Source organism: Lonchura striata, chromosome 1 (genome assembly GCF_050655825.1).
Source record: "Lonchura striata isolate lonStrDom1 chromosome 1, ASM5065582v1, whole genome shotgun sequence".
NCBI lineage: Eukaryota > Metazoa > Chordata > Aves > Passeriformes > Estrildidae > Lonchura > Lonchura striata.
The window spans coordinates 106,067,779-106,095,328 of NC_140703.1; the positions used below are offsets into that span (position 1 = coordinate 106,067,779).

At 38.4% G+C, this 27,550-nt stretch overlaps 1 long non-coding RNA gene across 1 annotated transcript in view; it reads left to right on the top strand.

Annotated features, from left to right (window-relative positions):
* The first annotated feature begins 5,515 nt into the window (after window positions 1–5,515).
* LOC146768808 (uncharacterized) overlaps window positions 5,516–27,550 on the top strand; it is a 45,549-nt gene continuing 23,514 nt past the window's right edge. Inside the window, exon 1 of the long non-coding RNA XR_014956797.1 lies at window positions 5,516–26,974. This is a non-coding gene — a long non-coding RNA (uncharacterized LOC146768808). The remainder of the gene's footprint in view (window positions 26,975–27,550) is intronic.

Sequence of the window (27,550 nt, forward strand, 5' to 3'; positions counted from 1 at the left end):
TGTTGTGAGCTACAGGCACAAGTCACCATCAGTATTGGCTGCCACAGGATAAGGACAGAGAGAGATGGAGGGAATTGCTTTCCACTGCTGAAAAAGGAGTGCTACCAAAATTCAGTAAAATTAATAAAGAATGTAATAGAGCTGTGAAATTTTAGTTATTCAAACCAGTCAGAAAATCCATGTGTTAAGGTTGCCAGTGAACTTTTAAAATTATGGAACTAGTTAATATATGGCAATGTTTTTTCTTATTCTGCCAGATGTTTTTCCTATTCTGCCAGTCATTTTATGCTCTTTTACAAGCTTAGTGGTACCAACACTGATGATGACAGCCCATAAGGATTATTTCTGTTTGTCATTCTGATAGAAAGTTTTCGGGTAATGATAATCATTAACACATGAACAAGACATTTGTACATTTTTTTTTTACATTGTGAGGGTTATAAAAATGCTCATCATAAAAATGAGGGTCATTCAACACTTCTGATTCCTGAATGACCCAGAAACAGTGGAAGAAAAAGGATGTTAAAGATGTTTCAGTGGTATTGCATGCTATGTCAGACCCTGAAAACTACAGCTCCTTTCCAAATTTGGTTTTAGAGTGTCATTATTGAATGATGTGTTGCTACGAATTGTCAATTGAACTGTCAATCCATGGCTGTGAAATACCATGGTCAGCAGACTCTGTTGTCTTAGAAAGGCAAAATGCTTAAACCCTGTTTGGAGCATCGTCACTTAAGCACCATTCCAGAAACAGTAGTGGCATTTCCCTCCAGCTGGTGGTGGGATGCTCAGGCAGGGCAGGAGAGGCTCACAGGCAGTGACCCTCTTTTCCCTGGGGCATTTCAACACTTCACCTGCATCTCCTAAAGGGAAAGTCCATGGGGATTGCTTCTACTGTCTTTTGGCATTGGTTTCACTGGTATAGGCTGTCAGATGAAATATGCTCACAAAACAGGTCATGATTTTTTGATGATTTGTATGTTCCAAAATTAATCCCAAGCATATTTTTTGTTTTTCTTTTTGTGGGTTTTTTTGTTTGTTTTTCCTGATGAACAAACACACATGGTTGCATTTCTTGTTTTCAGTGTCAATCACTCTCCTTTTGTGTTTTACTCCCAACAGATTTTTTTGACAGCATCAGGTGATAAGAAACAGAGACATAGAAAGACTCAGGCTGTGTTTATTCCCTAATGCACTGCTACTTAGTTTGTTTTTAATGATAAATGTCAGGTATCTGCCCTTTTAAGAAAACTGTGTGAAAAATGATAATTCTCCATATCAGTAGGGGAAATACTTTGCATCTTATAGGAGTGTGGTTCTTCAGTTTTTCAAACATTAAAAGCTTGACCTTTAATAATGGCATCTCTTATTTGAGCTTGCCTTGAGTTTATTCTAGTAACAATGCACTCAGCATTGAGATATCCTGTGTTAAATGAACATGGAGAACTCTCATTTGAGCAGAAATACTGTAAAGCAAATATTGCTAAGGACCATTTGCTATGGAAAAAAAAAGTTATTGGTAAGCACTCTGTATCAGCTTAGCTTGTTTCCTCCTTTTTCATGCTTTCATCTGAATTCTTGCCACTGAACTCTGGCTGAAGCTGAAAAACTTGTATGGCACAGACAACCTCACTTAAATGATGCCTTGTAACTACCTCAGCCTAGTAGATCTCTAATCTCCACTAAAATAGCTCCCAGGAGTTTAAAAAGTTAGTATGATTGAAAGAATGTTATTACGTCTTGCTCTTTAAGGAAGGCAATGTCAAGTATATGTCGACAATGTTCCTTCTGAGATATTCCCCTTAAATACTCCAAGGATGCTGATCCCTGACTGTTCTCTTGCCTTCACTTGTACTACTTAATTATCTCAGAGTTTTTTCAGTGACAAATTCCTGCATGGAATTTGACCTTTCCATTAATGTAAACTCCATCTTCATGGAGCCACTAGTCCATTGTTTTTAAAAGGGAGCAAATAAGCCAGATACTGCCTGGGTGTTGATGTTTTCCCTATTTTCCATTTAAACTTCAATTTCTTATATGAGATGAAGGGTAATTGTGCAATTTATATGTTTCTTCATTAATACATGGTGTAATAGTAGTAATTATGGAAAAAAGGATAAAAAATATTCCAGCTGAACTTTAGAACAAAGCTGAAATGATATTTTCTTATTTGGCCTCATAACCTTGTAGTTGGAATTTTATCTTTGTCTTTTGAAAGTGAGGAGGTGGTACAGTGAGCTGCAAAAACACTGAATGTCAGTGTGTATAAGGAATATAGTTTCTGAAACTGCAAGTAACTGCAGATGTTTCTGTACCTCTATTGAGTCAATTGCAGTATAAAAATCTGAAAGTAAAGGGGGAGTGAGAAACACAAACTGAAAGAGAACATGTGTTTTTCACAAGTGCAGTGTCACTGACAGTGTCAACAGTTCTTGAGAAATAAAAAGCTTTTATGAAAACATCAATTTGTTTATTTAGGAAAACAGACATGTGCTTAGGAGCTGAAGCTTAGCCATCAATTTTTGAAAGCTGTCCCCCATGGCCCATGCAGCTCTGTCTAGAGGACTATGGCCTTCAGCATGCACTTCAAAGTATGGACAGCTCTTCTCTGCTACAGGCAACAGGAGCTCAGTTGCAGTGGTACTCTGCCATTTCCCTCTGTGATATTTCCTTAAGCAACCCAGAATTCACAAGCAGTCTGAGTCTCAATAGGATGAGTTTGACATACATTTTTGTGGATAATGATAACTTTGTATTCTCAGGGGTTAGAGAGAAAAACAGTGGGCTTATAATTCAGGGTTCAAAACGCTGGAGAATTTGCCTCTCTCTCTTGCTCAGAGGTACCTTGCATTTTTGGAAGAAAGTGGTTGCTGATCTGAGCTGAACACACAGATTTTCTACACAGCATAACTGCAGCATCTTACCCCAAAGGACTACAAAAAATAAAAAGTGCTGGTATGCTATATGTCTCATACTGCTTCGCCTCAAATTTTGTATATTTCTCAAGCTGGCAAAGAGGTAGGACAATATTTTTAGTAGATCACATCTCTTTTTACTATATTGGCTCTTTGGATTTTTATCCCATTATTTGTGACAGCTAAGAGCTCAGACATCTCATGGAACAAGACTTTAAATGTCTTACAATTCAGTTTTAATATCATATAAAAGCCTTGATAAATGTTCCAAACTAGGTTATTGCTTCATCCTTGACAATCATAGCCAAGTCACCTTGTCCTGTAAAACAGCTGCTGAGATCCATGGTGGCCACAATCCTGTAGCAGAAAATTAGCCTGGATAAGCTTATAGGATATTGCTGCTTTTTGCAAAGTCACACCTATATCCATTCAATTTCTTATGGAAATAACAACCCTCCAGCACCATCAGGTTTACATGAGTAGCATTTTGAATCTGGAAGTAGAGGAAAGGTCTTAGGTCTAATATTCCCCTCCGCTTCGGTAGCAGAACTCTTATCAATAGCAACAGTCTCAGAAATCACTTAGAATCTTTTTATCCAGCAAGGAATCTGGAAAGTGTTTAGGAGCCCATTTGGAGATAGGCACCTGCCAAGTTAAGAGTGGAGCATTTGCCTTCTGGAAAGGAGTTTGAAAAGGTCACAGAAAAGCTCCATTCTTCCTCCCCACTCCCATTTATTTTTAAGTATATTTGATCCTGCTGTGCATGAAGCCTCAAATCTATAAACAAGATTGAATGCTCTTAGACTCTCAGTTTTCCTAACAGTAAGCTTTGGGTGGATTGAATTGACAGAGAGGTTTATTCAGAATAGCTCAGTATGAGATTCAGTTCTCAGATTAATGATTTAATTTCACTGAGGGACATGGAAGATATTTTAAAATGTGTATTCAGACTCACAGGTAGCAGTAGGTCAAAGTATACTCAGGGCAGTTTCTAATCAACTCCATGTTTTAAATTAAGCCATCTTAATGTGAGCTGGAGGTACTATTACAAACCCTCATATTAAGGTGAGGAGCCTTCAGACCTGCTCCTAGGTAAAAAATTAACTTCAGAAAACCTGAAGAATCATGAAAGGGCATCAGAGTGGAAGCACTGGGTGAAGGCAGTGTCAAAGAGAAAGAAAAGTAAGAATGAGTATTGTACTTTGATTAAACTTTTCTTTCCCTGCACGGTGGAGGGCATATTGTGAAAAGAACATCTCTGTAGGTGGGTTATTTTTTGTCCTGCAAGCTCTCACAGCCTGTGTTTAAAAATACCAGATTTTACTTTAGGCAAAAGAAGAAGTATTTATGCTATTAAAAAGATGAGTAAAAATTGTTGCTAGCGGAACAGATCTGAGCCATATCACAGCAATGCAGCATCTGGTTTAAGTTAATGTGCTGGCTGTGTTAGTGGAGCTGTCTTCTGTACTGAAATGCTTGAGCACTTGCTTTAAATCTCAGACATCCCAGGGTGGTTTGAGCAGCAACATCTTCCATAATTAATTGCATGTGTAATGTAGCCCATTTGGGAGGTCTGTGATTACTTGCCTGTATGTTCTTGAACATATTACAATACCAATAACTACTAATTTTAATTAAAACTTCGAAATGTCTGTAGGTTGAAATATTCATTAATATCATTTGATTATGTTGTTTTGTAATCTTCTGCACTTTCTTCATTACTGATTATCAAGACTATGTAAAAGTATGACACTTAAAAGCACATACCTCCCCTGTAAGGGCAACAGTCTGCAGAGATATATTTTAATTTTGTTTTTGCTAAGAGAGAAAATAATCTCCTCCTTCTCAAAATACTAAGAGTATCTGTAACACACAGACAAACCCACCATTTGTCATGGCCTCAATCCTACAATTCAAATGGTCTTCAAAATGCTGACTGAAATGTAAGGCTCATGCAGTGGTTTGCTCATTTATCTTTTATCTCTAGATTTTTAAAAATGTAAATCTACCTGATAGAGATGGGACTGAAATGCTCATACAACCTAAGCACTAATTTAAATTAGTGCAATTTGAAATTCCACTTTCTCATCCTTAAACAAAGAGTTTTTGTCTTCGAGCCAGTACTTGGGCATCCACTTTTTTTTTCCATCAGTGACCAAAATCTCATTTTCTGAAAATTTTCCAGCTCCTTCCCTTGGATTTCTTTTTTTCCTTAAAGAAACCTTCTGTTAAACTTTTAGGATGGAAAAAAAAGTTTCAGTGAATTCTGGAATCAGAAATTATTTAGAAATCATCGGAAATTTTCTAAAACACTAAACACTCATTCAACTAGAGTCATGAGAAGTTTTTAAAGAAGCATTTAACCTATGGCCACCCACAATACAGCACTCCATGAGCATTATCTAACAGATCCTGGGCATCTAGAAAGCCACACAAAAGTAAAACTCCAATATAAATGGCATGAGAAAAATGTTTTGAATAACTGCTGTCAATAAATAGCAGCTCTTCTGGAAGGAAGAATGACCTGAAAGATAGAAACAAAATGTGCTGATGCTCTCCACCACAGAAGGTAAGAATCAGTTTGTCAGCACTACAGAAAATTCTGTAGCAGCTGATATTTTTATATACCATATAAAAATAACTGCCATGGTTTCTTTGTCTCATCAGTAATTTTATTGCTTTAATTGTGATCATCTTGATAGCAGTTATTTCCTTAGTGACCTGTGCAATAAAATATTAGGAAGATGTTTTTTCAGACTATTAGAGAGAAAATTTAATAAGAATTTTCTACTGCCATCTCTTCGATATGTAATATTGATAGACTCAGCAACTATCAGATATTAAGAGATGATCCAGGGCACATCATGCTGCCCTCAGACTACTCTGAAGGGAGGAATCTTCCTTGCAAATAGTGTTGATATGCCCAGCCTGACTCTTTTGGACAATCACCCTCATTTTTTGGGCAGTTTGGGATGAGCTGTAAGGCATATTGACTGAAACATAAATTTTAAGGAATTTAGAGATTTTAGAAGAGCTAAGATTTTAATTAGAAATAAGCCTCACTAGAGTTAATTAAAATAAATGAGTAGGCCTTGATGAAGTTAGGAGTTAGTCATTAACTAATAATTGATTGCTTGTCAGCACAATGTTTAGTTTGCTGGGTTTATAATGAAGAATATAGAAACTGACAAATAGCTTTTAGGAACATAAGACAATTGTGGGCCTCCTCTGTTCTGAAACCAATTGAAGACAAGGAATGGGAGTTCTACCAAGAGTTCATTTGTCATATTTGCATTGAAAAGGTAGAAAAGTCAGAATGAGGAAGACTTCATTTACTTCCTCATTTTGGGACCACTCCCCATGAAAGGGACACTGACCCATTTCAAGGGACAAACTACGCATGCTGAATGGCTTTTGGAGTGATTAGCATACAAAGTGGGAATAGGATGTACCAAAATTATGAATATGTATTTGTATTTTGTGTATTCAATACTTGTATGGATAAAAAGACTCTATAATCACCTGGAAGGTGCAGTGTGTATTTGGGAGCTATCCCACCCACTGCCCAGCATCAAATAAACACACATGTTCTAACTTTAAACTGTTAGAGAGTTTTTGTCTGTCACAGTTGGATATCGGTACTAGATAAATATCCATATTTTTTTAATAAATCATGACTATCATAAAGCCAAGAACTTTTATGACTTGCCACAGTGCTCTAGGCTTCATGAAGCAAGCAGCAACTCACTGAGAACCCGGGACAGTGGGGACACTGGTTCCCCTCTGGGGGTGGTGCATGGTCTGTCAGGCCCCTGCTTGAAAAGCAGGGCTGTGGATCTGAAGGCAACAGCCTGTTACAATCCCAATTAAACTTAAAATTGTCCAAAGTCAACATATTCACTGCAACACTATATTTCTGTTAGCTTTAATTTCCAACTATTGCATCTTTTTGCAATAGTTGGCCAGGTAGACAGGAAAACCAGGTATTGTCAAATGCCTCTGTGGCACATACATCTTTCAGATTGCCAAATAACTTCCAAGGAGATGAATTCCAAGTTGTGAGATTTGGGTACTTAGACAAAGTTTGAATGATCTCACATATCTTGTCAGGCCTCCAGCTGCTCATTCAGAAAAGCACTGCTCTCCTGTAAGTACTGGGTCACTTCTGCCATCGCCTTCCAGGCATCTTGCACGGTAACCTGGCCAGTAGCACTTGTTTTGGACAGGTGTCACTGCATGGCTGAGATGCTCCTCTCTACCCCAGCCAGGCCTGTTGGGGCTCTTCCAGATTCAGTCAAAATAAGGCACTCACAATTGAGGCAGGACAGGAATGAGTAGACTTTGTTCAGAAGGCTGAGAGTATAACTCTGATTATTTTAAAATACATGGGTCTTTTATACAGAGCTCGTGCAGACCAACTCTATTGGTCTTGAAGTGAAAACATCTTGCACTATTGGTGTGCAGTGAATGATGTACAGTAGTAAAACCTACCTATAAACAATGTGAACAAAAAGAGAGCTAAAGAACTTTATTTACATTCTTCTCAACAGTTTCTCAGGCTTCTGCCTGGTCAGAAACTTTCCGTTTCTCTCTGAGAATAACCACACACAATAATTCTCAATTTTGAACACCAGCTGAGGAATCAGAGGAATTATAATTTATACAATAATGAATGTCACTGAAAATGGAAGTAGCCTGTTAAAAGGAGATTAAAAGTTACAGGCAAAAGGTTAAAAACCTTGCAGTTGGTATGGTGATGCTAAAAGACAGTCAGAGATACCAACTGTATTCTGTGTGTATCAAAAAATATTTGAAAAGGCCAAAAACTCCCCAAATACAGCTGAACAGCAGAGGTGGCTAGAAAATAGCAGGAATTAAACCAGATTAAAAACACAAGCAAAAAAACCAAAAGTGGAATAAATGATAATATTTTGAATGAGCTGCCCAGGGTAAAATATGCAGTTATTATTTTTTTTTCCCTCTTCAAATTGATCAAAATGAATCTTATCAGAGCACTTGTAGGACAGACAGATTTTCAGGGCATAAATGGTCAGCCTATAGCAGAAAAGCCAAATTAGTTATTTGCCTTTATGTTTTCTACAAGAATACACAGGGAATTTCTTGCAAAGAATGAGTATGAGAAACCATTTCAAACAGAAGTGTCAGGTTGAATTTCTCAAACCGAAAAGGTTTTAGACAAATAGGTAAAATGAGCAGGAATAAATAAAAAATCCCAGATGATATTCTTTCAAGCATTTGAACAGAAATTTGAAATTAAATTGAGAATCAATCACAATAGTAGTATATTTGACTAAATAATTTCCTACCCTAAAGAGCTATAAAGTAGCAAATGACAAAGGCAATGTAGAGGACTACAGACTAGACTTTGGTATAAAAGCCATAATAAACATCTGACTTAAGTAAATAAAATTCAAAAATGTAGCCTTTCTTGTATAGATACAAGAATATGACACATGGCAAAGAATTAGCAAAGTTTCATACAGGGAAGAAATGCCTCAAAAGTAACCCAGAGCTCTTTGAAGGAGTCATGGATATATGAATATAATTACCAAGCTGCTCTGCTTGGATTTCCAAATAGCTTTTGACATGATCCTTCATCAAAAAGGTTTAAGAAAACTAAGCTGTCTTGAGATTGAAGATAATTTTCTCTTCTGGCTTAATAAAAGCAAAATTGATAGAAAAAGCAGAGATGGGAAAATGTGGTTATATGATTACGTCAAGGGAGACAAAAGGTACAGATAAGCAGAGGAATTACAATGGATGCTGCATTTCAGGAAGTTTAGCTGTTCCATATATTCATAAGTGACCTAGAAAAGAAAGTAAATACAGGGTGACAAAATTTGCTGCTGATGAGATATTACTTAAGGCAGTCAACTCTCAAATTGAGTGCAAAAGAATTACGAGAGGATTTCATGATACTGAGTGGCTGGACAGTAAAACAGCAGATGAAATTCAAGGTCAATATATGCAAAGAGATGCACATGGAGAAACACATCCTTAATTGTACATACAGAATGATGGTTTCTAAATCAGCTATTGCCTCTCAGGAGAGAGATATTGAAATTACTGTAGCTGGTGCTATTAAAACATCAGTTAAATTCTCAGCAGTGGTCAAAGGAGCATAAAGTTTGATAAGAATGGTTAGGAAATGAAATGAGAACAAAATATAAAATTTGATTAAGCCATTTGATGTGTGGTGTACCACATCTTAAGCACTGTGTATAGTTTGTGTTTATGTTTCTTGAAAAAGGGAAATTTAAACAAAAAAGCTCAAGGGAATTTTATCACAGTGGTAGAATGGTTTCTTTCCAGGAAAAACTTGAACATGATGGGAAGGAGATGACTCAGGATGATATGATATATATATATTTTAATGTTAAATAATAAATGCAATGGACAAGAATGGAGCAAGTTTATTTCTTTGCCTTCATAGTGCAAACTGCATAGTTTACCTTTATATGATGGGCATGAATTAAAAATAGCAGCTAGATACGGAAAATAAGCAAATGGAAGTACCTTTTTACACTGTGTGCAATTAAATTGCAGCAGTCCTTGCAGGGGAAGTTGTGATGATTACACGTGAAGTTGGGTTCAAAACCCACTGAGAATGTGAGCTATTAAACACCAGGATGCATCTCATGAGTTCCATCAAGTGCTCTTTGTGGGGGTGAGACAGAGGCAGAGAGACCACACAGTCCTTGCCTGGTCTTTTCATACTTCCCTAACCAGCCATCCTTGAAGGATAGTGAGGAAGGTGTAGTTTTTTTTCCTTCCCTTACTCTTATTATTTATCTTCTGACAGCACCAAGAAAATCCCTTCTTACTAAGCACTATGCATGTAAAGAGTGAATGCCTCTCCTTGCCCCTAAGCGCTGACTTGAAGACCTTGTTAAAACAAAGATAAGGAAGTTTGTCTCAGCAAGATTCTGTACCTTGCCCAAGGTCACACAGAGAGCCTGTTGCAGTGTGTAGCTGGAAAGATCATCCTTGTACTCCAAATGTGGTTAGGAAATAGGTCACAGATTTTAGTCATGAGCATTTTTAATTATCTGGGTCTTGGATTCATTATTCTGAGTCATTTTGGACCATGGTCTTATTAATTATATGTGGCAGTTTTCTGCATTAAGTGATTTAATTATAGAATATTACCTCATTAAAGAAACAAAACTGACCAAAATAAAGAATTATTTAATAAACACAATTGAATCCTTAAGCTTTTAATCAAATTAAACATTGATTATTAATTAAGTGAAATGGAAAGCATTGTCACCTTAACTGGAAAAAGTGGAGACAAATGAACTAAGGCTTTCCATAGTCTGTCTGAAGGTGGGGGTATTGAAAAACTCATAGGTGTGCTCTAGTGGGAATAGAGTTCTGATGCTGTTGAAGCAGGCACAGGTCCAAAATGGACATGACAGCCCTTTCCAGGTTCTCCTCTGTCCAACCTAATCCTAAGCTGAAAAGCAGAGATCATAATTTCCAGTCGTTTCATCTGTGTATTGTGTTTGATGGCACTTCAGCTCTTAGAGAAATTATTTCATGAATATCAGCATTTTAATTTTAAATCATTAATAGGCAGGCTGTGCTGTTAAAAATGTATCTTCAGTCTCTTTTACATTATTTTTTTTTCTACTTAGCACAGCATGGTTATGATCCTATAATATCCCACAGTTTCTTCAATAAACTAACGGTGTGAATTTTTGACCTTTTCCTTTCTACAGTTTCTAAGGCTTTTCTAGGATAGTGTTATAGTCTTGAAATTTCCTGAAGATATTTCTCTTGATGGAACAACATAAAACTTTTTTCCTGCCTTTATCTCCTTTCTGGTTCTTTTCCTTGAATATGCCATTGTCAAAATCAGTTTAACTTACATTTTCTTTCCTTCCTCCTTGTTTTTTTCCTTTTTCTGCAGCACACACACTGTGAGGTTCTTTCTCATCCCTTCTGTCTCCTATCATTTTTACCTTTGTCCTGATGCTATGGGAGCCCAGTGTTCAGTCATTCAATGCTGCCACAGTCTTTTTTCTCTCCTCTCAGCTTTGTTGCCTTTGAGTGATGCAGCAACCGCTGCATGGTACCTTTGCCCCATGAACCTGGGTGACCCAAAACAGGCCAGCAGAACTTGACTAAAGGAAGCAGATAGCATTGTATGCCATTTTATTAAAAAAACTAATATATGTGTGTATAATATGCCTGCACATTCAGTTCCCCTGCAATTAATGATGCAGATCAACAGTATGCTGAAACACTCCCGAGGCAGGATTTGAAGTCAAATGTTTCTCTTGCCCAAAAATATCCTGACAAAAGCCCTGCATGAAATTATAGTCATTCCAATTACAAACCATATTTACTTCCTTTGGTTCCTGAATATGGAGTGTTGCCCTTGGCTGGGTGGCAGGTTGCTGCCAAAGCTGCTCTTTCACTCCCTTCCTCAGCAGGACATATGACAGAAAATATAATGAAAGACTTGTGGATTGAAATAAGGATGGGGAGAGATCAGTTATCAGTTACTGTCATGGGCAGAACAGACTTGAATTGGGGAAATTAATTTAATTTATTGCAAATTCAATAAGAGTATGTTAATGAGAACTAAAACCAAATCGTAAAAACACCTTCTTTCACCTCTTCACCTCTTCCCTGACTTCACTTCTGATTTTGTGTAGCTCCTCCTTCCCAGTGACATTGGGGAATGGGAAATGGGGCTGTGGTTAGTTTACTACCTGTTATTTCTGCTGCTGGTTGCTCTGGAGGAGGAGGACTCCTCACACTCTCCTCTTGCTTCAGTGTGGAGCCTCCTTGAGGAGAGGCCTCACGACTGTGGGCTGAACACCAGGTTCAGATCTAAGTTGTGAACTTTTCCTGTGGTCCATTCGTGTTTTAAGGGGTCGCACTGTAAGAGACATCTTTGTTGCACTGATTGATGCTCATAAAGAATGGACTCAACTTTTGGTCCTGGTTCAGGAGTCAACAGCAATGCCAAGCTCATCTATTTTCCTGTTCAGAAAAGCACTACCTGATTTCAAATCAGCTGTAACTTAGGGCTGAGTTTTGATTTGTAACTATGAAGTATTACAGTAACCAAGTTGAAAACTCAGAAGCCAGCTACTAATATGATGACATAGGTGCAAAGTAATAGTTTTTAAGGATAACATTTTACCCATTTGTGATGGGTTATGGAAAATGAGAGGTGTATATTGAAATAAACTAAGAAATGTAGGAGAGCAGCCAAAGACTCAAAAAGATCACAAAAGAACTGTCTGTAATCCAACCCAGATTCACTCAATGGACAATAAGGGGCTGTTACAAGTCCCATGCTCCAGAGGTGAGCGGTGCTCTCTGAGACAGTTGTCTCACATCCTTCATAATTCCTCAATATTTTTGCTAATATTACTTTTGAACTTTGGCTGCAAAACTCTGCAGGCTCACACTGCTTCTTATAGACTCTGTTGTGATTTGAAACAATTCTTCTGGCAGCCCATCAGCAGAATCAAAAGGAATTGCTGAGCTCCAAGGGCAACCTCCTTGGTCTGGCTTCATTGACAAGGTGGCAGGTTTGAGGGAGTTAAGACAAAGAAAACTCTGGACTGTTCTGGAATTAGTCCCAGGTCTGGTTCTTAGACTGATGCCTGTAAATTGCCTTGTAAGAGTTAATTTTACTTCTCTAGGCACACCTGCTGAAGTTTTAGGTGAACAGACTTTTGTCTTTCAAAATAATGAAGTTGCAGAAAGAAGTCAGAGATTCTCTTCATTGCAAGTCGATCAAACTGTAAATAGGAATGTTCTTCACCAACTCCAACTCAGCAAAACAACCCTTCTCTTGTTAGAGAATCCACTGAAGGGCACAACTGCTCAGGAAAGAGGGAGTTATTCCCATACTACAGTCTGAAACCATTACTTATTTTAAGCATTAAACTTGAAGCACAGATAACTTTTTTCACATGGAGTAATTGTTAATAACAATGAAAATCTGAAATTGACACTTTTTACAGGAGTTCTGAATGACATAAATTAGAAATATGCATCTAAATAAAATTTGTTGTATTAATTTGATTACATTAATATAACATTATTTCATGAGTTATGCTATTATTCTAGTATGACTTTAATAGCACTTATTTTTATACATACATATAAGCATGATTCTGCTTTCCTGGCGTAAATAATATTTTTACATGCAATTTGTTCCATCCTTGTCTCTTATTTGTATGGATCTTAAAATTTTGATGTGACATTTCTCAAGTTTAAAGAGGCCAGCTAATGTGTGTACACAATGAACTAAATTAGAAATAAATTAAATCCTCCACTGCTTGTCCTTCTCACCACTTCCTGCTATATTGTAGTGGCAGCATGAAACTTATTTATCACTGTAAGGGAACATAAGCAGCTATTCAGAATAAAGGAGACACCCTCCTTACCTTTGTGCAAACACAATTGTTGTGCAGTGTGGAACTGAGCTTTCTGCTCTGCAGAGAGGTGAGTGAAATGATAATCCTTTCAAAGCTTCTGCAGAAAAGCAATTGAGGCACAAAGAAAACGAACATATGCACATTATTTCCTTAGTTAATTTTGAATGTTTTGTGCTAAACTATTTTCTCGTTATGAGTACTAGAAATGTTGTAGTGTTAGCACTGCTGGAGCTGTCTTTCACTAAAACCATCAAGCACAGTTCCTGGTCATTTAGGCAGAGGAGAAATTAAAGGGCAATTGTAATTTTTTGGAAAGACTTGCATCCCATATTGAAAAAAATCAATCCATAAAAAGATAAAATCTAAACATTTTCTGATGTTGTCTTGTTGTGTCATATGTAAGAAAATTACCAGGTTTTAGTGGCTGGTGACAATTGAGGAAAAGTAAGCATGTCCTCCTTGTGGTAGCCTCTGTAACAGAGATCCAGATTTAAAAATGTTAGCATCTCTTCTACAAGTTGCTCCAAAAAATTTCAAATTAGGAAACATTTCTGAAAGTCACATTCACAATCAATTTAATTCTAGTAGGTGCATTTTAAAATCGTTTGTTGTGAAGAAGCCCTGAAAACATTTCAGTTGAAAATATTAGTGGATTGATCTTTATTTCTGTGAATGTCAATTATTTATTTACCAGTCTTCACAAAAGACTGTTTGCACGAAACAGTCTGCACAAAAATCTGCAAGTTGCTTACAGATTCATCCCTGTAATCTGAATCTAGTTGTGTTGGTTTTGCTCCTTGCTGTGTGAAGAAATGACAGATGACAACACGAAGCCCTCTGTCCCCTAAGCACACAAGTGACCTTTCCTCACATTATACATCAGTATGAGGTTTTACACATTCCCAGTCCACTATATAAATTAAGCAAAAATACCAGGGATTAAACAATATGTAAACACAAGGCTGAACCAAGAATTCATCATCTGAAAGAGTCAAAACTAATGTGATGATATTTAACCTGTTGTAACACACTGTAATGCAACAAGGACGCAGTTTCTTTTATTGCATTCTTGGTACTTTTGCAGATATTTCGCAATGTCATCAAAACATCTGTTTATAAAATGGTATGTATACTACCTATAAAAAATGCAAAACAAAATGAGATGATCTCAACCTATCAAATTTTATGAACTGAAATACAGAAGAACAGTTCTGAGGAATAGCTAGGAAATGTATGTACTTTGCTGAAGGCCATATGCAAAAACAGCAAATGGAATGATGAAGAGACGGATTATCAAAACACGTTTTTTTGCCTGAAGATCCTTAGCTGTGCAAAACTATTTCAAAAGTATGCTTAGCCTGTTGAGTGGAAAACCAAAACTTTGAGTGAAGAACTTCTGGGACCTTTTTCTCAGAGCCAGCCATGTGAGAGACACAGTATCTGTAAGAGAGGAGTGTTGGGGTGGGGGGTCTGTGCCTGCCAAAGAGCCCACAGGACCATGGCTGGGAGTGAGACAGGCGTGAGTTGGGAAGGAAAAATGGGGCAGGTGGGTGGAGGACAGTGCTGGGAACGTGGCTGGAGACACCACTGGAAGGAGGAGAGTCCCCTGAGAAGCCCTCACTGCAGCTGGGACACTCTGGGGGACTGTGGCTGTGAGCACACGGGGTCAGGGACATCCCTGAGGGGCTGCAGCCCAATGGGACCCATGCTGGAGCAGAAGGGCAGTGAGAAACCAGAGCAGGGGATTTGTGGTTGCTCAGCCTGGAGAAGAGAAAGCTCAGAGAAGACTTTACTGAGGCCTTTCAGTGGGTTACAAAAATGCTGGAGAGGGACTTTTTACATAGGTATGTAGGGATAGGAGAAGGAGAAATTTCTTAAAACTGAAAGAGGGCAGGTTTAGATTAGATACTGGGAGGAAATTCTTTACTGTGAGCATGGTGAGACACTGGAACAGGTTGCCCAGAGCACTTGTGGATGTCCCATCCTTGGGTGTTCAAGGCCAGGCTGGATGGACCTGATCCAGTGGAAGCTGCTCCTGCCCATGACAGGGAGGTTGGAATTAGATGATCTTTGAGTTCCTTCCAACTCAAACCATTCTGTGATACTTCAATGATTCTAGGATGAGAGAGGAGGGAGAAGCAGCAGGAAATGTCTGTGTAGGGCCAGAAGTTTCCCGGGCAACCCACTGTCTCTTCAAAGGCAGCATGGGCTGTGAGGACAAGAGAAGACAGGAAAAGAGCCATTGGTCTGAAACTGAAAGCAGAGATGGGAATGAGAGATTTTTTTCCCTCAGTGTTTGTTTAATTGTTTTTCTTAATACTCGAATCAGTAATTAAAAATTGATGTTAATTGGCAATAAATTACATTAAGTGCAATTCCCCAAGCTGAAACTGCTTTGCCCACAGCAGGTCCTTATCCTGAAACATTTACTTCTGATGGTGCTACTGAGGAGAGGTTTCAGTGATGCACAGAGCAGACATGCAGGAGGAGGAAGCTTCTTCAGAAATTATATGGTGGAAGTCCTCAAAGTGTTGGAGGAACATGCCCTTGAAACTAGATTACATGGGGTAACCTTTGAGGAGGGTTGCTTGCTGACAGTGTTATTTAGAGTGTTACAATATTTATTTAAACTACATTATCAAAATGAATGTAAAATAAACAAATAGAATGCCCTGTCCATTTCTGCACCGAGTACATTTGACAGGGGAAAAGGAATCCACCTATTATCCATGTGATGAATAAATGCAAAAATAAATCCTTATTATGAAGCTTTCTTATGTAGATCTGTTCCAGATATTAAGCCACTATATCTTGTCTCTAAACTGCATTATTCCCCAGAGCAAACTGAAATTTTCAGGAGGTGGCATTTCCTACTACACATTTGAATTTATGTATATGCCTTGTATATAGTAAGGCACACAGCATTCAACATATATCAGTAAAAGACTGATTTATTTTTTCTAGAACTAGGTCCCATAAAACATTCATTTTAGGATGAGGATATATATATACCCACTTTTACTGGCATCTTTGACTCTGAATGAGAATACAGAGCTGTGTTAAAGAGATATTTGTCAAGCAAAATAATGGCTTATTGTTTTTCTCTGAGTTAAAGGTGATAATTACTCATGGTTTATATGAAGCCATCAGTAATACAGAGCTTCTCTGATATTGCTATCCACCCTATAGACACCCCTGTAAGCTTGCCCCCAATGCCTGTTAATATTTTGGAAGTGGTTGATCATCCAGAGAAAAAATGAGTTATGGTGGGAAACGGCCTCCTGTGTCTCAGAGTTCAGAACATTACCACTGCAGATAGCCACACTAGGTAACATCTTTCCTCCATCTCATCACTCCTCAGGTGAAAACTCCAGTTTTGCTGACACTCATTATTCTTCTAGAAATTCTCTCACTTTGCTGAAGAATAGAGCCTTATCTGAATGGAGTTGTTGGATAAATGTCAATGCTCAGTTTATACTCATTAATTCATGGACCTACGGAGACCTTTGTTTTAAAGAGCTCCACTTATGGTTCACCTTAAATCATGTACTTAAAAAGCACAAAACAAATATACTTCCAAACTTTATAAAATTGTCTAAAACACCACTTTTTTTTTTTCCAAATTCTTGTCTAATAAAATAGGCTTTTAATTCCCCCAAATAACTTTATAGCCCTTATATTAGCAATCTGTAGCCTGCATTCATCTTTTAACATTAATATCCACAGTATTGCAAATGAAGCCCAGGCAGAGCCCCGTTGCTGAAGAATTTCACCTGAACCTCATCAGAGGACCATTTTGCCTTTTTTCTTGCTTGTGTTACAGAAGTAGTAATTTTACAACTGATTAAATCAGCAAATGCAAATGTTAGTAATTTTGCAACATTGAGGAGGTAATGGATTTTTAAGAGGATAGATTTAATAAAGAGTTAGTTCAGCTGTTCTGATTTTTTTTTTGGGTCCCTTTGGTGCCAGACACAGATGGGACTAGATGCAGACAACACTTGTAAGAAAGCTTACACTGATTATATCTGACTGGCTGATCTCTGTAAGTTAAAATCTGGAGCTTTGCTCTTTGAGTTGCTGTGAGGCACAGAGAAAATAATAGAAGGTAGGAAGGTGCAAGAGAGGGAATTCATAGGTTTGCCTACACTGCATGCTCCAGAAGAGGCACTTTCTCAGAGAAATGCAAACTCAATCACTTTCCTTCACTGACCCTTCAGCCATGAAATAACATTTCCAGTCTGTTTCTAGCTATGTTTGGCTTCCTGTCTTCCTGTTAAGAGCAAGGGCTGTTAACTTCTGCTGGACTGGCTGGTTTTGGGCTCTGCAGATGGGAATGTGGCAGTGAGATGAGGTAGGTATGAGTGGATAATGTAGTGAGGCAGGGCTCCCTTTAAACTGGGATGGAGCTGAATAAATTAGAGGGGATACTGTTAAAACGGTGGCTTGTGACTTATTTTTCCTCTTGCATTTCACCAAGCATGGGACTCTATGAGTCTTCTTCAAGCTTTAACGAGACCCTGCTTTCCAGTAGTTGAACACTAGGAGGAAAGAAATATCTCAGTGAATAAGTGCCAGGAACCAAGCTTAGCTAGACTGGGTGAATGTTAAACTCTTATTTCTAAAAGGATTGATAGAATTGATATTGGGCTGTAAGTCTATTCACACAGGCATAGAGAAGTCCAAGAAATTTATTTTATCTCAGAAAAGGCTGCAGTGCCTTACAGGACTAATCTCACAGGAATGTGTTTGGGATCTGCCCTGTGGGTAGGCCTGGGTACATACAGACACCCTGAAGGATCTGTAAAGCAGAGGTGGAGCTTAGGTGTCCCAGTGGCAAGGGCAGCTAAAACCTTTCATATTTGAAGACTCTCAGGATGGATCTCTTGCCATCAAGTGTTACAGTGCAGGCTGCTTCAGTGGCAGCAAACAATGAACACAATAAAAGTGCTTTTAAAAAAAAATTTACTGCCATTTAGGCATGTGATTTTTGGAGGGGGACTGGGAGAGAGAGAAATTTGGAGGCTATGATGTGTCATGGTTCCCTTGCAGATGACATCACATCTTGGAGCAGAGACTTCAGAACAAAAGACATATGTTTTTCCTTGTGACCACAGGAGGTCTGATTGGTTTGGCTTCCTTATTCTCTTCAGAAAAAGTGAGAATGAACACACTAACTAGTGAGCAACAGAATCCAGAAGGAATGAGCCCCAGGTTCCCTTCCAGTGCTCACCAGCTCACAGGTAGCATCAATGATCTCAGGTGTGCAGCTAGAGAAGAACGATGCATAGAGAATGGGATTTTCTAGAAACTGGCTGAATGTGGCTTCTCTTAAAATTTAAAAGTTTCCTTGTTTATTTTTTGTGTTATGTGCTCCTGCTGCCATCACAGCTTAGCAAACATCCTCATGTCAATAGGAATGTTCTTTCCTTTTCCTTGCAAGGGCGGAGCTGGGAAAAATAAACCCATCTAGTTTGGGGACCCAAGGGAAACTAAGAGAGAGGACAGCCAGTTTGCTGAGCTGCTCTGTCTATATCTTGGCTCCAACAAAGAACCTTTCCTTTGCAAATGAACACAATTTTTTTATGAGGGAGGCATTATAGTTGAAGATGGATCAGATTAGTGAGGGGATGACAAGCTATAAATACAAAATGCAGTGATTATAGGTGGGCAACTCAGTACTGGTTGTATGATTTGACAATGGATTTTCACATTTTGCTTGGCTTAAATAAGAACTATAAACCTTTGTTGTGATTTTTGTTATTTTTTCATTTTCTTTATGGCTTAATTACTTTTCATGTCAGAAATAAAAATTTGAGGTTCTAGAAAGACTTAGATGTAGTTTAATTTGAATTCAAAATGATAGTTCTGAGAAAATGGTGCTGTTCTGGATTGAGATATTTCCTAGTCACATTCAGTCCTATGACAGCATCAAAAATTTACTGTTTTTTTTTTTTTTTTTTTTGGGTTGCAATATATGACTTAAACAAGCTCTTAAGACCCATTGGAAGTGTGCTTATTATTAAAGTCCATTAATATAATACATCCTTTTAAAGGGTCCTTAAGTTTGGAGCTTTGCCTGCAATCACTCTATTAAAATATCAACCTGGTGATTAATCCAAATGACACAAAGCAAATGATTGCTTGTGTCTCTTTCTCTGATGCCCACACATTTGCCTGTACTGCTCAAAATTAGAATATTTATTTCTTCCTTCCCTTTGTAAAGGTAATTCCTTTGCCAGAGAATGTTTTTCTCAATTATGGACAAACAAGAATCTGAACTAGCTCTGAATACATTTAAAAGTTACACACAGAAACCCCAACCAAATCTTATTTTGGAAAGACTTTCCATACAAAAAAAGTACAAATTACAAGATTCTGAGGGGTGGAATAGGTCAGAGCAATTGCAGATGAAATTCAAAGGATTGCAGAGGAATTTTGAAAGAAGTTAGGAATTGTAACATAGAAATAATCTTCTACCTATTCCTTTCCTGTCACATAATTTTGCTCCTTGAATCACATGCTCTTGAATTGCTATATATCCTCACATTGTTGTCTTCTTCACTAGAATTTTAAAGCTTACATTTCATGGGCACTTAGTGCCCATGCTCTCTTTTCTGATATTTTTACTGTAATTGTTATGGTTTCAGCTGTGCTGATCTCTTCAGAGGGCTGGTCTTAAAAGTGTGGGTATACACATTCAATATTTATATAGCCTTTTATCAGGAAACTGAATTTTTTCATTCACTTTCTGTATCAGTCTATAAATGAAAGGAACATTATTGCAGGAGCATTGGCTTTCCTCTTGTGTTAAGATTTTTCAAATGGAAAACACCTTTTAAAACATACCCTTGATAAGAAATGAATTCTAGATCTGTGCCACTTGAATTATTTAGCCTGACACATAACAAATAGAGCAGCTTAAGTTCTCCATGGAAGCAGTTTACTTAAGAAAGAGGACACAAATCAAACTAGTTGCATATTTAAGTGTGACTGCAGCAGTGTGTAAACTTCACCACACTATCATGTTAACTTTTGATAGCCATTAAAGGAATAGCCATTTTTTCTTTCAGCTTTGGTCATTTAGAAGGTATGAAGAAGGTTTCCTTCCCCCTGCAAGCCCAAATTATGGAGTCCTGGTTTTTTTTTGAAACCAATCTGTCTGTGTCAGAAGCACAGCAGTAAGTCTGCTTCTCTGTATGAGGGAAATTGTTTTCTACTAACTGATGACCTCAGCATAGCAGTTTCTTTTCCAGCACATCAAAGCTCACAGTCAGACTTGCTGCAGCAAGTGCACTTTTGAGTGGCTTTATGACATATAAAGACCCTCTTTGGCATTCATACTGTGCTTTTCTATTGTTTACAAGCTAGCAGTGAATTATTTATGGAAGTTGCTGTAGATACGACTCTCCTTTTGCCCAAAAGCTGTATTTTAACTTATGGTGAGATTTTATGTGAAATCTATTTTAGAGGTTTATGTCCTTTTTACATTTATTTGACAGGTTTTATGATACTAATCCCTTGATTCAATTTTTTGTTACTGATAAAATAATGTTCTGAAAACGATTATTAAAAACAGCATAGCTCTAACTCAGCTGATGATCTTTTTCTTTGCTTTTCTGTTTTTGAGTGATTTCAGGAATGATCATACTGAACAAATACATAAATATCCTCAGCAAAGGAGCAGCTATTTTGTTTCGTCCCATAAACTTTAGATCTTGGATTCCTTTATAGTCTGTGGTGAAAAATAGCCATTGAAATTAATCTGACTCCAAGGCACTCTGCTGTTGTCAGCAGCACTGGAATGTTCATAGTGAAATAGTGAAAAATTTGGCATGATCACATGATTATGATCATGGCTGATTGAATCAAACTTTTTTGGGGGTTGGCATGGCTTTTCAGCTTATAGATGTGAAATTCTGTGTGGGAGGTGTTTTGAATATATATAACATGGGATTTTCAGAAGTGGGTAGGGCCATTAAAAATCTGTTCAATTTCATTATATTTGTGCTGGACTGGCACTGAATGCTTTAGGATATACTATTTTTAGTGTGAGCTGTTCCTCTTCAGGGTTAAGTATTTATGTTGGTTTCTTCTTGTTTCTCTTTGAGGAAATATATGATCTCTTGAAATACATCATGGCTGCCAAATTTTAATCTGAAGGACTCAGCTGAGTTGTCTAAACATTGTCATTTAATTTTATCTGAGATGCCAGAGGACTTCCCTGACATCTGAAGAGGGCTGACAGATTACTGGAGAAAGAAGGGAACTAGGTGTACTGCTGGCTGAGCAGCTGAAGGCCAGCCAGAATACCCTAGAACATCTCAAATGGCATTAGCAGCCTGTGCTTAGGATGTGAATCATACCTTAATTTCCTTTGTGGTTTCCTTCAACTGTCCAGGTATGGTACTGAGGAAAAGAAAAATTGGAATCAGCTTTGCTAATTACTTTTGCTGTAACAGAGACTTAGTGAAGACACAACACTTCCCATTTATTGTCACAGCAGCTGCAGTTTCCTGTTTGACTGATGTCTTATATTTACAAGTAGCTTTAAAGATCTCTATATGCAGGGACCCGTTTTATGGAAAGGCATTGGCACAGGTCTTGGCAACAATACAGATATTCCAAAGCCAGAACATGCTCAACTCTGCAGCACTGCTTGTGCATTTGTCTCCAGAGGTAAAGACCCCACTCGTGCTTGTTTATTCCTTTTGTACTTATGTAGCCCAGCAAATATAACTTGGTCTTTATCTCAGTAGCTGGGACCTGGCGTTTTATAAAGACCTAGTGCCTACTTGACTGACATTTCCAAATTCACTTCTAAATCAAGGCCTCCCCACTCAGTCAACCACCCACAAAATGACATTTCAGAAATAAAAGTGCAACATCTCTGCAGATATGTCCCTGGTTACTGAAGCATCTCTCAGTCTCCAAGATAATTACAGCTTTACCTGTGAGCTATGGTTCTATATGTGAAGTAGGACCTTGTCTCTCAAAATACCAAGGGCTTTGGAACCTCAAAAAAGCAGATAAATTTTAGTCAGTGAGTGTAAGACCTATTTTCTGCCTGAGTTAGGAGTCAAAGTAGATATATGATGGAGCTAAAACCAGTATGGGATAAGGCTTTCTGGCCCTCAAGGGAGTTTTCATGCTTGCTTATACCAAAGTTCTGCATGCAGAGCTTCCACTATACATACATATATGTGAGATATTGATACACTCAAATATTGCAACCAAAATTAAAAAATGACCAACCAGTAAAAAAAAGCTCAAAGCGAAGAGAAAAATACTGGATAGCTAATTATTTCAAAGGAATTTTGAAATTCCAAAATAGTTTAAAAATTCCCTTAGGAAAGCTATTTATTCTTTCCATAATGGGTAAAATTATTCTTAATTTCCACCAGTATTTGTCCTATCAGTACTACTACTATTACTATATGGTACCACAAGTACTACAACAGAGTACTAATTAGAAATGCACCTGATTTAACTCACTTCATTTTATGTACCTGTATTTTTTTCTTAAATTCAGAGTCAGGCCTATCATCTTAGAAAATCCCCTTAAGGTTATCGGTAAAAAGTAGCCCTGTGTCCTTCAGTGAAAAGCTGATTGTTTTGTTCAAACCACAGTCTATTGCTTTCCCCTTCCAGATTTCCACTGAAGAGCAGTGATGTTTTATTCTTAGTTCTTTAAATTCAGCAGACAAGCTTCTCACATCTGGTCAATTACCTGTGTCCTACTTGCCCTTTCTGTCTAATCCCCCTCTTATATACAAGTCCTTTATGATGTGACAGTTGAACATTAAAAACAATGTGAGGTTAGATCAGAGGCAAGCTGAAAGTAACCCCTGTCTGAATGACAGATGCCTGTGCTGTACTTACATTTTGCTTCTCCAGCACAAATGCCCATGAAGATAATCTTTCATATATGACTTTACAGAAATTTAATTTAGGATGAAATTTGTTAAGAGACCTTTTAAAATTAAAACCATTGAGAAAATGAATTCTGCGTAAACGAATTTGGTATTTATTGGCAATGTTTGTTTAAAGCTATAAGATCTTGTAAAATTCTTGTTAGAAATGACTGAACAAACCCTGGATTTGATGCTTGGGCAGTGAAGTAAAAATAAAGCACCTTAAATGCCTCGCACTGATGGATGACACCTTTGTGTTTATGAGTGACTTTAGTGCTATAATTTTGTGACATTTCAACGTGGGACATTTTTTAACCCCATCCAGAAATAAGTTATCTTTTTTCCAGTCTTTGCTTTTTCCTGTACCTCAGCCTTTCATACTCACAGTAAAAGCAGCAAAGACTGTATTCTAACATTTTACTTATGACAAAAATTTGCTTGGACTGGGCATAATAGAAGTGACCAAGAACATGAGTCCATGGAATAAATATTTCTGAATAACTATTAAGTTTTGTTTGAGGGCCATAGAATAGACTTAGCCAGTGTCTTGGTTCTGGCCTGGACAGGGTTAATTTTTGCAGTAGTGGGAGGGGCATGGCCAAGAAATGGAGGTTATTTTATATCACCTCACTCATTGCCTGTGTCAGGGGGAAATGAGTCTCATCTGGGTGAGAGATTATATCTCATATGTCCCATAAATATGTCTCATATTGATATATATTTACATTATATTTACTCAGGAAATGTGCTCCTGTGCGTAAGTCACAGATCTCCAGAGATTTTTCTTATTTTTCTCTTAACTATTTAGTTAATCATAAATGATTAAAAAAAATTTTTTCCAAATTATGGTCATAGGATGACTAGTGGATTGCAAAGCTGTGAAAATTGTTTTCTGGGTTAATTAAACTGTGTTTTCAATAACAGTTATAATTTGAATCATAAAGTGTGCATGACTATCTACAAAAAATGAAGAGAGCAAACAATGGCCCACTCCTTTTTACCTCATTGAAGTGTGATATATTCTGTCATTAGTGCAGACAGGGTGAATGAAGAATGAAGACTGCAGGTACTGATTCCCAGTTACAACTAAATTTCATTCTGGCTATTCCAGTTTGCTTGGCTTGCTCATTCTTTCAAAAGCAGCAGTTTTGCAGGCACACTGCATAATACTCAAGACTAATCTAGCACAGCATTAACTGAAAATGTTAAAAATATATTTTAATTTTTTGCCAACACTAAGTATAAACCTCATGATAAATGAAGAAAGGATATTTATATCTGTGTTTTCAGAGCTCTCAGAAAACAGAGGAAATTTGTACATTCACACTACAGTCTCCAACCCTCTGCCATTTCCATGCCCTTAACATGATATTTATTCATTGCAAATTAAAGTCTTATCACTTCTGCTTTCAATTCCTCTGTAATAGCGGAAGCAGCAATCTAAATAGGCTGCTAGATTCCAATGACATATTCATTAGGACTGAATTATTAGTTTAGCACATCCTGAAAATAGGGACTGCTTACTACATTTGTGCAGATGTCATTTTGCCGTGGGCACAAACCAGGAAAGGAATGACTACAAAACAAACTGCTACAGCTCTGTGCATACCAGTTGTTTTGGTAACTGTGCCCTTCTTTCCTCATCCAAATAGTACTCCTCTGACAGGTTTGCCTGGCACAGCAAAGGCATGAGTTTATATCTGTAAGTCAAACTAAGAGAAAGAAAGGGATTCAAAACTGTTGGGTGGAATGTTCTCTGAACATAAGACACATCAGAGAATAAAACCCACTTTCTGCAATATAACTGCTGTTTTAAAATGGTAAAGAAACCACATAAGTTCACATCGCACCATATGGTGTTGAGTTAAATCTGCTTCATAGTTTTGAATCAAGAACATATGCACCCAATGAAGTGGCAGTTGTTATAGAAAATATGACTGTTTTGTTAGTAAATAACATTTGAAAGCTACAAACAGTCCCTAATTTTTTTTCTTCTTCAGTAGATTATTATGCAGAACAGCTACAACCAGGAATGAGCATTTAAAGTCTATCGACTCCTAATCACTTTAGAGAGCGAAGGAGATGGCTCGGTGTGAATGAGTCTGCACAAACTTGCTTGTCAGAGGAGATCACATAAATACATTTGTTATACTGCAGGAGGCATTTTAATGTTTCAGTGCCACCTTTTTGAATGAGGAATGATCAGGCTGTCAATCAGAGTGGAGCAAGAGAAACAGCCCCTTTTTTGTTAGATGCATTTTCCCATTTCATCCCATATGTCTCACATGCGTAAATCAGGACATGAATTGTGCTAAGTGCAGGTTAAGCTGGGCTACTCAGCCTTTCATGTTTGCTTATTCCACTGGGGCTGTTTTAGCATGATGCTCTGGACCTGGTGACAGGTGTTGGTGCTCTGTACAGGGTGGTGGTGAACCAGTGTGCCCCAGGCACCTGGCAAACTGGTGGCTTTGTACGCTGCCAATACTTGGGGACAGCTCTGTGGAGCACTGGGAGAGGGGCAGAGAGCTGTAGAGGAAAAGACATAGAAAGAGATTTCTGACAATATAGCAAGGACTCAGACAAGTCTCTGCCTTCTTGTTAACTGGCTTTTACTGTGTCTAGCCCCCTTCTGAATTTGGGAGCAGTAAGAGGATATTTTGGGTCCCTGCCAGGATTCACATAAGGAACTGTCCACACTCAAATACTTCACTGGCTTCAGTGCTAGTGCTATCTAAAATAGCAGCTGCAGTTTCTGAAGAGCAGCATGTCTGCGTGCTGTCAGGGATGTGATAAAGGTTTCGGGAGAAAAGCAGTGTGGGGAGCCCAGATAGTGCCCTGCCCTGCCAGCTGCTGCCAGGCTCCCACCTTAGGCCCACCTGCACAAACCCAGAGGAGGACAGAGGCACAGTGGCAGGTAGGAGTGGAACTGAGGATTCCTTAGGGAGCACCACCTGTCTGTGCCTCTCCCAGGGCTGCCCCAGCAGAGCTCAGCCCCAGTGTCCAGTGTGAAGTCTGTTACCCTGGGAGCAGCACTCTGAATCACCTTCTGGCTACTGCCTAGGGGCCAGACCCCCAGTGTGATGCAGGGGAAAGGCAATTTGGCATCTCACAGCATTTGGGGGGAGGAATCAAAGGTGGAAAAAGGGAAATGTTTAGATGATTCAGGAAGGAACAAGAATGGGAAATTTGAGGGTTATGCAACACAAAAGGGCTTGTTGTACGTAAATTATGGGCTGGTCAGCCTGTATGTCTGGCCACGCCCTGTGCCTGCTCAGCAGTCTGTCCTGTCTTCTCATTAAATTGCTTTCTAACTGGGTCAGTGACCCTCTGTTCTGTGTATATACATGTGTACATGCATGTGTACATGCATGGAGGTGTGAGTGCAGCGACTGCAGTCAGACCATGGGCTGGAGCAGCTCTGTCCCTGGGAGCAAAGGGGTCTCTAAGGGCCAACTATGAGTGCAAGAGTGCCTGTGTACCTCTAAAAGCTGAGGCTTAGGGCACAGGAGGATGGTTACTGGGACCTGGGAAGTGCCAGCTCTTTGTGTTTGTGTTTACATATATGTTTGTATATGCGTGCATGGTGATTTGTACTAGGAACTGGAGTGGGATCACTTTGGGGTTTCATATGTCCAGGTTCCAGTAGCTGAGGAAGCTGAGATCAAGGGATAGCTACTTGGCAGACTGAAACCAGCCACTGGCACACAGAAACACACAGGTATATATGTATATATTTATGTGTATATAATTGTGCATGTAGGGATGTATGTGGTGTGTGTGTGTGCAGTGTGTGCATGTCCCTGCTGGGAATACATCTTTAGCCTCACTTTAAATTGAGACATAGGACATGGAGCAGCCTTACCTCTATCAGGGTTCTGAATCCAACATGATCTACATGATCTATTTTATTCTAACATATCCATTCTGTATTATGTTTATTCAACTGTTTGCTTTGTTTCCTCACTCATCAGTCATGTTAAAAGCCCAGTATTAAAAGGACAGCTTTCGAGTGCAGCAAATGTCCTACAGTAGTGCTAGTGCTGATTTTAGTAACATATCTCTTTCTGAACCCATGCCATTAGAAGCAATTATTTAAAGCCCATCTTGCTGGAGCACATGGATGCTGGGATAGACCTATGTGGTACCAAGAAAATGAAACTTTTTCTTATCTCATGAGCCACTGACCAGGAACAGAGTGCATGGAAATAAGCTCATGACAGTTGTGAGTCTCCACAACTATTGCTCAGCTCTCCATGGGGAGGAATGACTGCCTTTTCTCGATTAATCCTGACAG